Genomic DNA, 12891 nt, shown 5'->3' on the forward strand with positions numbered 1-12891 from the left:
TTAAATAATATTTTTTCAAGCACCCAGGGGTTTTTAAGGGTGGATATTTAAAAAAACAAATATTTTTTCAAGCATCCAGAGCACCTTAGGCGTGGATTTTTAAAGAATGTTTTTTCCAGCAGAAGCCCTTAGGCGTGGATTTTTAAAGAATGTTTTTTCAAGCAGGGGCCCTTAGGCGTGGATTTTTAAAGAATGTTTTTTCAAGCAGGGGCCCTTAGGCGTGGAATTTTAAAGAGTCCTTTAGACGTGAACTTTTAATGAATATTTTTTCAAGCACCCAGAAGCCCTTAGGCGAGGATTCTTAAAGAATATGTTTTCAAGCAACCAGAGGCCCTCAGGCGAGGATTTTTAAAGAATATTTTTTCAAGCACCCAGAGGCCCTTAAGAGTGTACTTTTAAATATTTTTTTCAAGCAACCAGAGGCTCTTTTGCGTGTACTTTTAAATATTTTTTCAAGCAAACAGGGGTCCTTGGCGTGAACTTTTAAAGACACCTTTAGGCCTCAAATATTGAATAACATTTTTCAAGCACCCAGACCCCCTTAGGCGTGGATTTTTAAAGAATATTTTTTCAAGCACCCCGAGGCCCTTCCTTAGGCGTGGATTTTTAAAGAATATTTTTTCAAGCACCCCGAGGCCCTTCCTTAGGCGTGGATTTTTAAAGAATATTTTTTCAAGCACCCCGAGGACCTTCCTTAGGCGTGGATTTTTAAAGAATATTTTTTCAAGCACCCTGAGGCCCTTCCTTAGGCGTGGATTTTTAAAGAATATTTTTTCAAGCACCCTGAGGCCCTTCCTTAGCCGTGGATTTTTAAAGAATATTTTTTCAAGCAACCTGAGGCCCTTCCTTAGGCGTGGATTTTTAAAGAATATTTTTTCAAGCACCCTGAGGCCCTTCCTTAGCCGTGGATTTTTAAAGAATATTTTTTCAAGCACCCTGAGGCCCTTCCTTAGCCGTGGATTTTTAAAGAATATTTTTTCAAGCACCCTGAGGCCCTTAGGCGGGGGTTTTTAAAGAATATTTTTTCAAGCACCCTGAGGCCCTTAGGCGGGGATTTTTAAAGAATATTTTTTCAAGCACCCTGAGGCCCTTAGGCGTGGATTTTTAAAGAATATTTTTTCAAGCTCCAAGAGGCCCTTTGGCATGGATTTTTAAAGAATATTTTTTCAAGCTCCAAGAGGCCCTTTGGCATGGATTTTTAAAGAATATTTTTTCAAGCTCCAAGAGGCCCTTTGGCATGGATTTTTAAAGAATATTTTTTCAAGCTCCAAGAGGCCCTTTGGCATGGATTTTTAAAGAATATTTTTTCAAGCTCCAAGAGGCCCTTTGGCATGGATTTTTAAAGAATATTTTTTCAACCACCCAGACCCCTTTGGCGTGGATTTTTAAAGAATATTTTTTCAAGCACCCTGACCCACTTAGGCGTGGATTTTTAAAGAATATTTTTTCAAGCTCCAAGAGGCCCTTTGGCATGGATTTTTAAAGAATATTTTTTCAAGCACCCTGACCCACTTAGGCGTGGATTTTTAAAGAATATTTTTTCAAGCTCCAAGAGGCCCTTTGGCATGGATTTTTAAAGAATATTTTTTCAAGCTCCAAGAGGCCCTTTGGCATGGATTTTTAAAGAATATTTTTTCAACCACCCAGACCCCTTTGGCGTGGATTTTTAAAGAATATTTTTTCAAGCACCCTGACCCACTTAGGCGTGGATTTTTAAAGAATATTTTTTCAAGCTCCAAGAGGCCCTTTGGCATGGATTTTTAAAGAATATTTTTTCAAGCACCCTGACCCACTTAGGCGTGGATTTTTAAAGAATATTTTTTCAAGCTCCAAGAGGCCCTTTGGCATGGATTTTTAAAGAATATTTTTTCAACCACCCAGACCCCTTTGGCGTGGATTTTTAAAGAATATTTTTTCAAGCACCCTGAGGCCCTTCCTTAGGCGTGGATTTTTAAAGAATATTTTTTCAAGCACCCTGAGGCCCTTCCTTAGGCGTGGATTTTTAAAGAATATTTTTTCAAGCACCCTGAGGCCCTTCCTTAGGCGCGGATTTTTAAAGAATATTTTTTCAAGCACCCTGAGGCCCTTCCTTAGGCGTGGATTTTTAAAGAATATTTTTTCAAGCACCCTGAGGCCCTTCCTTAGGCGTGGATTTTTAAAGAATATTTTTTCAAGCACCCTGAGGCCCTTCCTTAGGCGTGGATTTTTAAAGAATATTTTTTCAAGCACCCTGAGGCCCTTCCTTAGGCGTGGATTTTTAAAGAATATTTTTTCAAGCACCCTTAGCCAGGATTTAAACAAAAAATTCAAGCAACCAAAGGCTCTTATGCCTGGATATTTAAAGATTTTTTGTCAAGCAACCGATAGCCCCTAGACGTTGATTTTCAAAAATTCTTCCAAGCACCCAGAGGCCCTTAGGTGTGGATTTTCTCAAGCACCGAAGGTCTAAAGCGTGGATTTTTAAACAATATTTTTTCAAGCAACCAGCGTCCCCGTAGGCGCAGATTTTTACAGAATACCCAGTATACGCGTCGTTTTTTAGAGAATATTTTTCAAGCGCCGAGATTTTTAAAGATTTTGTTCAAGCACCCAGAAACTCTTAGCTGAGGACTTTTAAGACTTTTTTAAGTACCCAGAGGTCTTTAGGTGTGGATTTTTGAAGAGAACCTCTCTTGTTTATTTTTTTAAATTTCTGTTTTTCTCATCAAAAAGTAAAGCATTTAATTGTGTAGAGCTATGCTATTTCATTTATGTAGGTGGGGATTATTTTGAAATGTATTTTTTTTCTATATGTTGTCATAAAAATAATTCCACAGGAAGTATGAAACAATTGTGTATTGAAAACAAAACAAGATCTAGTCCGATAGCGTATTGATTGAAGAAAGCCAAAAATAAGCGAAAACATATTCAAAACACTTTACAAGCAACCCACAACAAGTTTCGATTTCCATTCTAAATATTTCTTCAACGCATATTGGCTCTTAGCAAACTCCCTACCCACCTCCCTCCCTGCATGTACTCGAATGCTGACAGAACAATTATAGCAATTTCAAAATAATTGTAATAAATCTATAATTGACAATGGCAGCTGAGATAAAAATTAATCGATATTATTTTTTTTTTTTTTTTTGTTCTACAATTCCAACAATAGGAGACTGAAAATCAAAAAACACTTCAAATCAAATCAACTTCCGCCGATAAGAAACGAAAAACAAAATTCAAATGAAATTCTGAAACAAGTAGAACAATAATCAAAATAAGAATCGGTTAAGAAGTGCGAGCCAGGTACCATTTTGTGGGGGATCAGATGGTAATGACGATGCTGTTGCCACTGTTTTGTTGTTATTGTTGCTGTTGTTGATGGCTATGGTGACTAATAACGTCAAAAAAGTGATTTTAATTGAAAATAACAACATATCAACAACATCATTAACAACACAAGCGAACAACAAACAAAAAACAAGAAAAAAAACGTGAACCACTTAACAGAGGCTCTGTCCGAACGAACAAGTTCAATAAATTTTGAACATTCTCCATTAAGAAAAAAAAAAGAACCAACAACCCGAATAAAAAGGCGAAACCTTTACAAGGCCACTGTTACTTTCGAAAGTCATTGAACCATAATTACTGTTGCTTGAACTTATCCGGAAAAAGGTATGGCCGGTCGAACGCCCGGTCCAATTGTTTCTCCAACTTCGCTTATAAATGAGTTAGCCAGCATATCAGATTCGTGCTGTTGTTTTTGGATTCGTTTAAATTGGAATGTCACTCAGGCTGCTGTTTAACAAGAACATGTTTCAGTCTTTGATTGATTAATGATTTGAATCTCACCTGTAGCGGCACTGCCTTTTGGTAATGAGTTTTTTTTTTTTTTTTGGAAATCTGCAATACACGATCTTCTTTCATAAACGTTTCATAATAGAAAACAAAGTGGAGGGAAATGTTTGCAGGTGGCGTATTTTTTTTTTTTTTTTGGCACAGACAACGAATGTCAAGTGCTTGGAGTTTAGAAAACAAATGACTTTGATGAGATAAATTGATTGGAATTGAAACATTGTTAAGAGCTGGAATGCAGAGATAAGACTGTTTATCTGCCTTCAATGCCGTTTCATTAAAAGAAGGCCGACAACTACAAAAATAGACAATAGACAATCAAATATGTATAATAATTTTGCTACAGTTTATTTTTATATAGGATCTTCGGTAAGTTCAGAGTTCCAATCACAAAAAATTAAAAATGTCTGGAATTACTGGAAGGGTAGGACAAGTATATAAAATATAAAATACAGAATGTAAAATATAAAACACAACATATAGAATATAAAATATAATATATAAAATATAAAATTTAAAATCTAAAATATATGTAAACTATAAAATATAATATATAAAATGCAAAATATAAAATATAAAATATAGAATATGGAATATAAAATATAATAAAAAAAATATAAGACATAAAATATATTTTATGTAAAATATAAAATATCTATATATATATATATATATATATATATATATATAAAATTCTCCGAGTCTGCCATGATGTTCGAAATGAAACTCCTCCGAGACGGCTGGACCGAATTCGATGAAATTTTGTATGTGGAGTTTTTAGGTCTGAGAATAGGTTTTTAGCTACTTTTTATACTGGTCAGTGGAGTGACCAGGGTACCTCCCTCACATTTTTTTTTAAGAAAACGTGAAATTATAGATATTTTTGGACGTATTGTTTAAAAATTACTTGCAATACTATGATAATAACTGTTTTGATACTGATAATACAGATAATATCCTTAATGTTAGTAAGCGTGGCTGCGAAATTGCTATAAACACTGGCTGCAATAAGTTATACTATGTTTACATTTACGAAATCCACTCGATTTCATCTGTCAATTCCTTTGTGTATACGTCAAATGAAAACTCATCTGAAATCGATTGAATTTCATTTGACGTTTGAGCAATGGAATTGACAGTTGAAATCTAGAGGATTCCGTAAATGTAAACATAGTATTAGATATCACAATCTGGAATACAGTAAAATCCCGATAATTTGAAATGACACTTAACCAAGATACCAAAACAATAGATTTTGAATTAAGCCAAAGTTCTGGAAAACGTCCAAGTACCACCTTTCAATGCAAAATCTCAAAGAATAACGGGAAGGTGTGGTCACGAGTGACATCCCCCACAGAGGCTTTGACCAAAACGCGAAATTTCAGAGATTATTAGACGTATTGTTATACACAATATTGGTAATTGCGGTCTATATCATTAGTTGGTGTTTGGTAGTTGAAATCCACGATCGCGTCCTATTTCTTAAGACTTTATAATTTCAGAAAATATTTATAAATTTAGTACGTGGGACTAAAAAACCCCATTAACACTGACTTCAGTGCTCGGATTAACTCGATCAAAACCACGTCTTTAGGTACAGTAAAGTCTCGATAAATCCAACTTGCATTTAAAGGTAATTTTTTATGAATTACCGAAGATTTTATGTTTAGGAGAATAAAATAAAAACGTTTTTAATGAAACAGCACTTTGTTAACATCTTAAACTTTCAAAATCCCCAAAATCGAAAGGTATCGTTGTATGAGGGTTATATCAAAACGTAGGCCTATACCGACAATTCTCTGTCAAAATATTTTATACCTCGAAGGGACATTAAATACCAAACATAGTCATTTCGGTTAGATACTGTGGATATAACCTAGAAAATACTGAAAATTGGGAAGTAAGTTCTTCGGAAGCTATATGTAATACCTGGACCTGTACGAAATATTCCATGCGGAAAGGTTTTGTAAGCACAAAGAAGACGAAATACCAAAATATAGCCATTTGGGTAGGATAATGAAACAAAAACCTCCAAAATATATATAATCGGGAGGTACTGTTCTACGGTAGCTATATCAGAACGTGAAACTAAACCAATAATTCTGTGCAAAAATATTTTATGCCTCGAAGGGAGACTTAAAACCGAATTATTATATCCATTTCGGTTGATTGATTTAGCTAAAATCCTTGCAATTGCCGAAAACCGGGAGATACCCGTATGCCGAAACCCGGGTCTATAACGACGATCTTAATATTGCCAACGATCTTGCCGATTGAGACTCACTGTCTTTAAAACGCAGGGAGCTGTAAATGTTGTATTCTATTTTAGGAAAATATTTTAAATAGTATACAACAAATTGTTGTCCATGTAATATAAATATATTGTCAGGGTATGAACTTTTTTATTGTTCGAATATTCAAAAAATTGGAATATTGCAAATATTAGGTAAGCTCATTGTGTAAAATACGCAGTTTAAAATCCAAAATCATTACTATACAAGTTCTTAGAAACAATGCCAAGACGCAGACGGGTTGCTTTGGGACGTCAAACATTTAATGCAGCAAATTTAAGAAATAGAAGAGGAACCAGAAATGAACAGCAGCATCATCAAGAAAACAACAATGCGCGATTACGGATGTCACAATTTCGTCAATCTGAACCCGAAGCTACAAGAGCTGAGCGAAATGAGCACATGCGATTGCAAAGAAGGCAGACACGCCGTTTACTTTTCAACAGACGAAGAGGTATCGAAGATCAACAACAACAGGTACATAGATCATTTGTGGGCTCATTCCTACGTCTGGCATTCAACTACGAGCAAGATGTTGTATATTACACTCACTCAAAAGTGGTAATTGGTGGTATGGACAAAGTGTGCCCACATTGCAACGCTTTAAAATTTAAAAATGAGACCGCAGGGATGTGTTGCACATCAGGTAAAGTTCAAATACCAGCAATTGAATCACCACCAGAACCATTGAAAGGTTTGCTGACAGGTACAGATCCGGACTCCAATACTTTCCTGAGAAATATTCGAACATTTAACTCATGCTTCCAAATGTCATCTTTTGGAGCAACTGAAGTCGTAAGGAGTAGCTCGGCGAATGGTCAACAATTTGCGTCCACCTTTAAAATAAAAGGCCAAATTTACCACAAAATAGGATCATTGCTACCAATGCCAAATGAGTCACACAAATGTTTGCAAATCTATTTTTTGGGTGGTGAAGATGCACGAGTAGAAGCACGTTGTGGATATCACAACTTGGATTCTGTCATTGAACGGCGTATTGTCAGCGAACTAGACGGTTTGTTGAATTCGCATAATGAGCTCTTGAAAATATTCAAATCCCACATGCACCAATTACAAAGTGATGACCACGCTATTGTCATAAATCCTGATCGGGCGCCTGCTGGAGAGCACATTCGCAGATTCAATGCTCCTGTTGTTAATGAAGTTGCAGGAATCGTGGTTGGTGACCGAACTGCAGCAAGGGAAATAGTCATTCGTAGACGAAATAATAACCTCCAATTTATTGCTGATACGCACCGTTCATATGACGCCCTGCAGTATCCGCTGATTCTCTGGAAGGGACAGGACGGCTACAGAATCAATATCAAACAACGAGATCCCTCAACAGGTGCTCAGTTGCAGAAGAATGTCAGCTCAAAGGATTATTATGCATATCGTTTAATGATTAGGCCCGATGAGGATAATATTATTTTACGTTGTCGTGAGCTTGCCCAACAATTCATGGTCGATATGTACGTACAGATTGAGAGCGAACGGTTACGATATTTGAGATACAATCAACAAAAACTACGAGCCGTAGAATACATCCACTTGCGTGACGCTATTGCCAATAATGCGGATGCGACTGAAATTGGGAATCATGTTATTCTGCCAGCAACATACACAGGTAGCCCACGTCATATGCAAGAATACATACAGGATGCTTTGACCTACGTGCGGGAATATGGGCGGCAATGTTTGTTTATAACATTCACATGTAACCCAAATTGGCCTGAAATTACCTCTTTATTAATGTCTGGGCAAAGACCAATACATCGCCATGACATTACTGCACGTGTGTTTAGACAAAAATTAAAATCTTTTATAAATTTGATCACAAAATTACAAGTTTTCGGTGCCGTTCGTTGTTGGATGTACTCTGTGGAATGGCAAAAGCGCGGATTGCCACATGCGCATATTTTGATATGGCTCATCGACAAAATACGACCGGAAGAAATTGACTGTATTATTTCGGCGGAAATTCCCGATCCTTCCACTGATCCATCGTTGTTTGATATTGTCACAGCAAACATGATTCATGGTCCATGCGGAGAGTTGAATCCCTTATCGCCATATTCACGAATAAAACAGTCAGTGATGTTGATGGATATCCAATATATCGTCGTAGAAGTCCGGGTGCTGGTGGATATTCCACTACAAATTGTGTCGACATTGACATAGATAATCGTTAGGTTGTCCCATGTTCGCCTCTGCTTAGCAAAACTTTTAATGTTCATAGTAATGTTGAGCTCTGTAGTTCCGTGAAGAGCATCAAATATATATGCAAGTATGTCAATAAAGGCAGCGATATGGCCGCGTTTAGAGTTCAAACTGCAAATGCTCCTCCAGTGAGTACCAACGATGAAATAGCAATGTATCAAATTGGTTGATACATCAGTTCGAATGAGGCAGTTTGGTGTATCTGTGGTTTCCCAATTCATGAACGTGATCCAGCTGTAAGTGGATTACCTTAAAAATGGTCAGCGTGTATATTTCACGAATGAGACAGCTGCTAATCGAGCTGAAATCCCACCCAAAACTACTCTTACAGATTTTTTCTATTGTGTAACAATGCAGATGCCTTTGGTGCATTCGCCAGAACATTACTGTATTCTAAAGTACCACGTTATTTTACATGGGCTCAAAACAAAAAATGGATGCCGCGCAAACAAGGTGCAACTGTTGCAGGATGCCCCGGTTTATACATGTCCAACACACTGGGTCGAGTGTTTGCAGTTAACTCAAGACAGACTGAATGCTTTTATCTTAGGCTGTTGCTGGTAAATGTCAAAGGTCCATTGTCATTTGAAGGTATTCGTAACGTGAATGAGCAACAGTATCCAACGTATAAAGATGCATGTCTAGCACTCGGTTTACTGGAAGATTATAACCAGTGGGAATGTATGCTTGCAGAAGCAACATTGAAACAAATTCGTTGTTTATTCGCCATAATGTTGACATCATGTTTTCCTGGAAGAGCAGAGATATTATGGGATAATCACAAAGATGCAATAAGCAAAGATATTTTACACGGTGCAACGATCTTACAATATCATTTAATGACGACATCTACAATAAGGCATTGATTGCTATTGAGGATCAGTGTATTCTTATTGCTAATTTGCGACTCAGCCATTTTGGAATGCATTCACCAAATCGAAGTGCATCTGATGTATCTAACACTGAACTAAATCGTGAACTTCAGTACAATACTTCAGAAATGGCAGCGTTAGTTACTCGCAATGTTCCATTGTTGAATGATGAACAAAAAAATATTTTCGACCGCATTATGGCAGCAGTTTCCGCTGGGCAAGGTGCATTCTTTTTCGTGGATGCACCAGGCGGAACTGGAAAAACATTCCTTATTTCCCTTATACTCGCCGAAATACGCTCAAAAAATTCTATTGCTCTGGCTGTTGCATCGTCTGGAATTGCCGCAACATTATTAGATGGAGGGAGAACACCTCATTCTGTATTTAACCCCAGAGCTGTGTGCAATATTAAGAAACAGTCGTCTATGGCCGCGGTGTTAAAGCAGTGTCAAATTATCATCTGGGATGAATGTACCATGGCGCACAAACACTCTCTGGAAGCGTTAAATAGGACATTGAAAGACATCAGGAACAATGGCCAACTATTTGGCGGCGGTTTGTTACTCCTCTCAGGTGACTTTAGGCAAACTCTTCCTTCCTCAACTTATGCTGATGAGATCAACGCATTTTTTAAATTATCTCCACTGTGGGGTAATGTCCAAAAACTCTAACTAAAACTTAATATGCGGTTTCAAATGCTTCGAGACCCATCCGCTGAAACGTTTTCAAAACAACTATTAGACATCGGCGAAACGTTTTCAAAACAACTATTAGACATCGGCGATTGAAAAATAGCTGTTAATGAAACAGGATGCATAAAACTATTTGCAGATTTCTGCACAATTGTAAATTCTCAAGATGCTCTCATTCAGCACATTTTTCCTCATATACATGCGCAATTCATTAACTATGAATGGCTGGCGGAAAGAGCGATTTTAGCACCAAAAATGTGGATGTGAATGAACTAAATCTTAAAATACAAGAATTGTTGCCAGGGAATATGGTGTCATACAAATCCATTGACACGGTTTGCGATACGACCGAAGCAGTGAACTACCCACCCGAGTTTTTGAACTCATCAGATTTGCCGGTTATCTTACTTCGGAATTTGAATCCACCTCGACTGTGCAACGGTACACGATTAGTAATTAAAAAACGAATGAGAAATGTTATTGAAGCGACAATTTTAAATGGAAAATTTCGAGGCGAAAATATATTGTTACCACGCAACCCTATTATACCAACAATTCAATTTAAACGGCTTCAATTTCCAACACAATTGGCATTTGCTATGACTATTAATAAGTCGCAGGGCCAGACGATGTCAGTTTGTGGAATAGATTTGAGCACACCGTGTTTTTCACATGGGCAGTTATAAAATGTTGTGCATGATTTTTATCAAAATTAAATATATTAACATATACATATCCAGATAATTAGTCACAAAATGTTAAGAAGGCTTATGTTGTTATGGGTTTTTGTAAACTTAATTATAGTTTAATATTGAAGATCACATAAAAAATGCATTTTAAGCAAGTTAAAAAATTTTTAAAGCATTAAATTCTTTAAAAGTAAAACGACGAAGAACTCAAGCTACGGGCCAGCAACGCGGACCGGGTCAGCTAGTATAAAATATAAACACCTTGTTGTAATATGTGTTAATGCCATTTTAAGGATAAAAAACTCAGAGCTTTTAATAAAAAAAATAAATAAATTGTATGACGACACATTTATTGAAAATTTCTTATTGTTAATTTACCTTTTTGAAAACAGGCTAAATTAGTCATTCACTTGTTCCAATGAACATACGAAAGAAAAATAACAACAGAAAATTAAAATAATTAAAAATCAATGCGTATAAAGTCAGCTGAACAATGCAATGTGATTGTTTTTAGTTTTCTCATAAATGTAAACGTCTTTGTGAAAAATGCATTTACACCTAGAAGCAGGTTTAACGAATTTCGATTACTCAGAACGAAATCATTGTTCATTGTGCTCTGGTTCTTTGTAATTTTTAAGGTGAAACATTACCATGAAATACAAACATTTTTTTCTGCTTTCAACAAATAAAAGTATTCTTCTGTTAATCACATGTTGTTTTGCATCCTAAACTAGATTTCTCTATGACAAAATCCAAAAATATACAAAATTCAAATTTTAACAACTTAGCCTACGTGATATTAAAATACACTACTACCATACATACATATACCCTATATACTCGTACATGCAACATATACAGCATATTTACATGTATCCGTAGACACCATTACAATTTTATGTTTTATTTTATGCTGTACATAGGAGAGTAGACAGAAAAGCATGCAACCTGCAATTAATAAAATATACGCAGATAATTGCATTTTGATTTGTGCGATTAAAATACAGCCGCAAAATGCAGCAACAACAATCAGATGCTAAGTCGAGAGATTGTACTTTTGTGTGAGTGTGTATGTGTGCGTCTTTTTGCCATGAATAATGCATTTTTGCACGACTATTGGGTAATTTTTGTTTCATTTTCAATTTTACGTCGTTGCCGTTTTCTTTTTTTTTTTCTTTTTCAAAATTCAATTTGATTCCCCCAGAGAGTTTTTATATTTGCCTGAATACAGTCACATAGTCAGACAAACGCATGCAGAGGTAGTACATATTCGGTATCCATATTGAGTTTTATGTCTGACTGACTATATGATACAAATACATCTAATTACAGTTTGGCTAAAAACATACAGCATTAGGTAGGGGAATTGGATTCCCAAATTTACAATTTTTATAAAGGATTAGCCATCCCTCAGCCTTATAGCTACAGAGGGTATATACACGATCAAAAATGTGGCTTATTGAAAAAAATGGTTTTAGACCTCACATACATTAAGGCCAAATCCGTTTCAACCAAACAGCTGGTTGGTTAACTCATTAACTTTTGATGAGAGTTACCGATTTGTCCAAACTTTACAAATTGTATTATTTATGCAAAACTTCGATCGAGTTCGATAATGGACTACGTCGGTCCAGTCCTTTGGGTACCTCTCCCACGAAAATTCAACATAATTATTTTTATTAATAATCAAACTCGGGAAATTTTTTCCAATTCTCTCTGTGTTTCGCTTCGCTTTCTGGAATACCGCGCCTTGTCATCTCTTTATCAACTTGTTTGCGCCATCTATTCTTTGGCCTGCCAATTCTGCGTGCACCGCCATGTGTCATGTATTCATATGCCTTTTTAGCAGGTTCATCATCGCTCATTCTTATGATATGGCCTAGCCAACGCAATCGCTGCATCTCGATACGTTTAACTATATTCATGTCTTTGTATAGCTGATATAGCTCGTGGTTCATACGACGTCGATATTCACCGTCAACGCAAATCGGCCCGTAGATCTTTCGAAGAATTTTCCTCTCAAACACACCAAGAACTGCCTTATCTGCTTGCGCAATTACCCATGCTTCGGAGAGATACATTAGCACGGGTACTACCAGCGTTTGTATAGTGTTATTTTTGTTTGACGAGATGTGGCTTTAAACCATAGTAGCATCTGTTGGCCAATACAATTCTTCTTCTTATTTCGCAACTGATGTCGGTTGTTGTGTTTATGGCAGTGCCGAGGTAGACGAAGTCTTTAAATACCTCAAAATTATAGGTACCAACTTCCACAGTTGGTCCGAGCTCTATG

This window comes from Musca autumnalis, unplaced genomic scaffold (assembly GCF_047663935.1).
Source record: "Musca autumnalis isolate F117 unplaced genomic scaffold, ASM4766393v1 scaffold_5, whole genome shotgun sequence".
NCBI lineage: Eukaryota > Metazoa > Arthropoda > Insecta > Diptera > Muscidae > Musca > Musca autumnalis.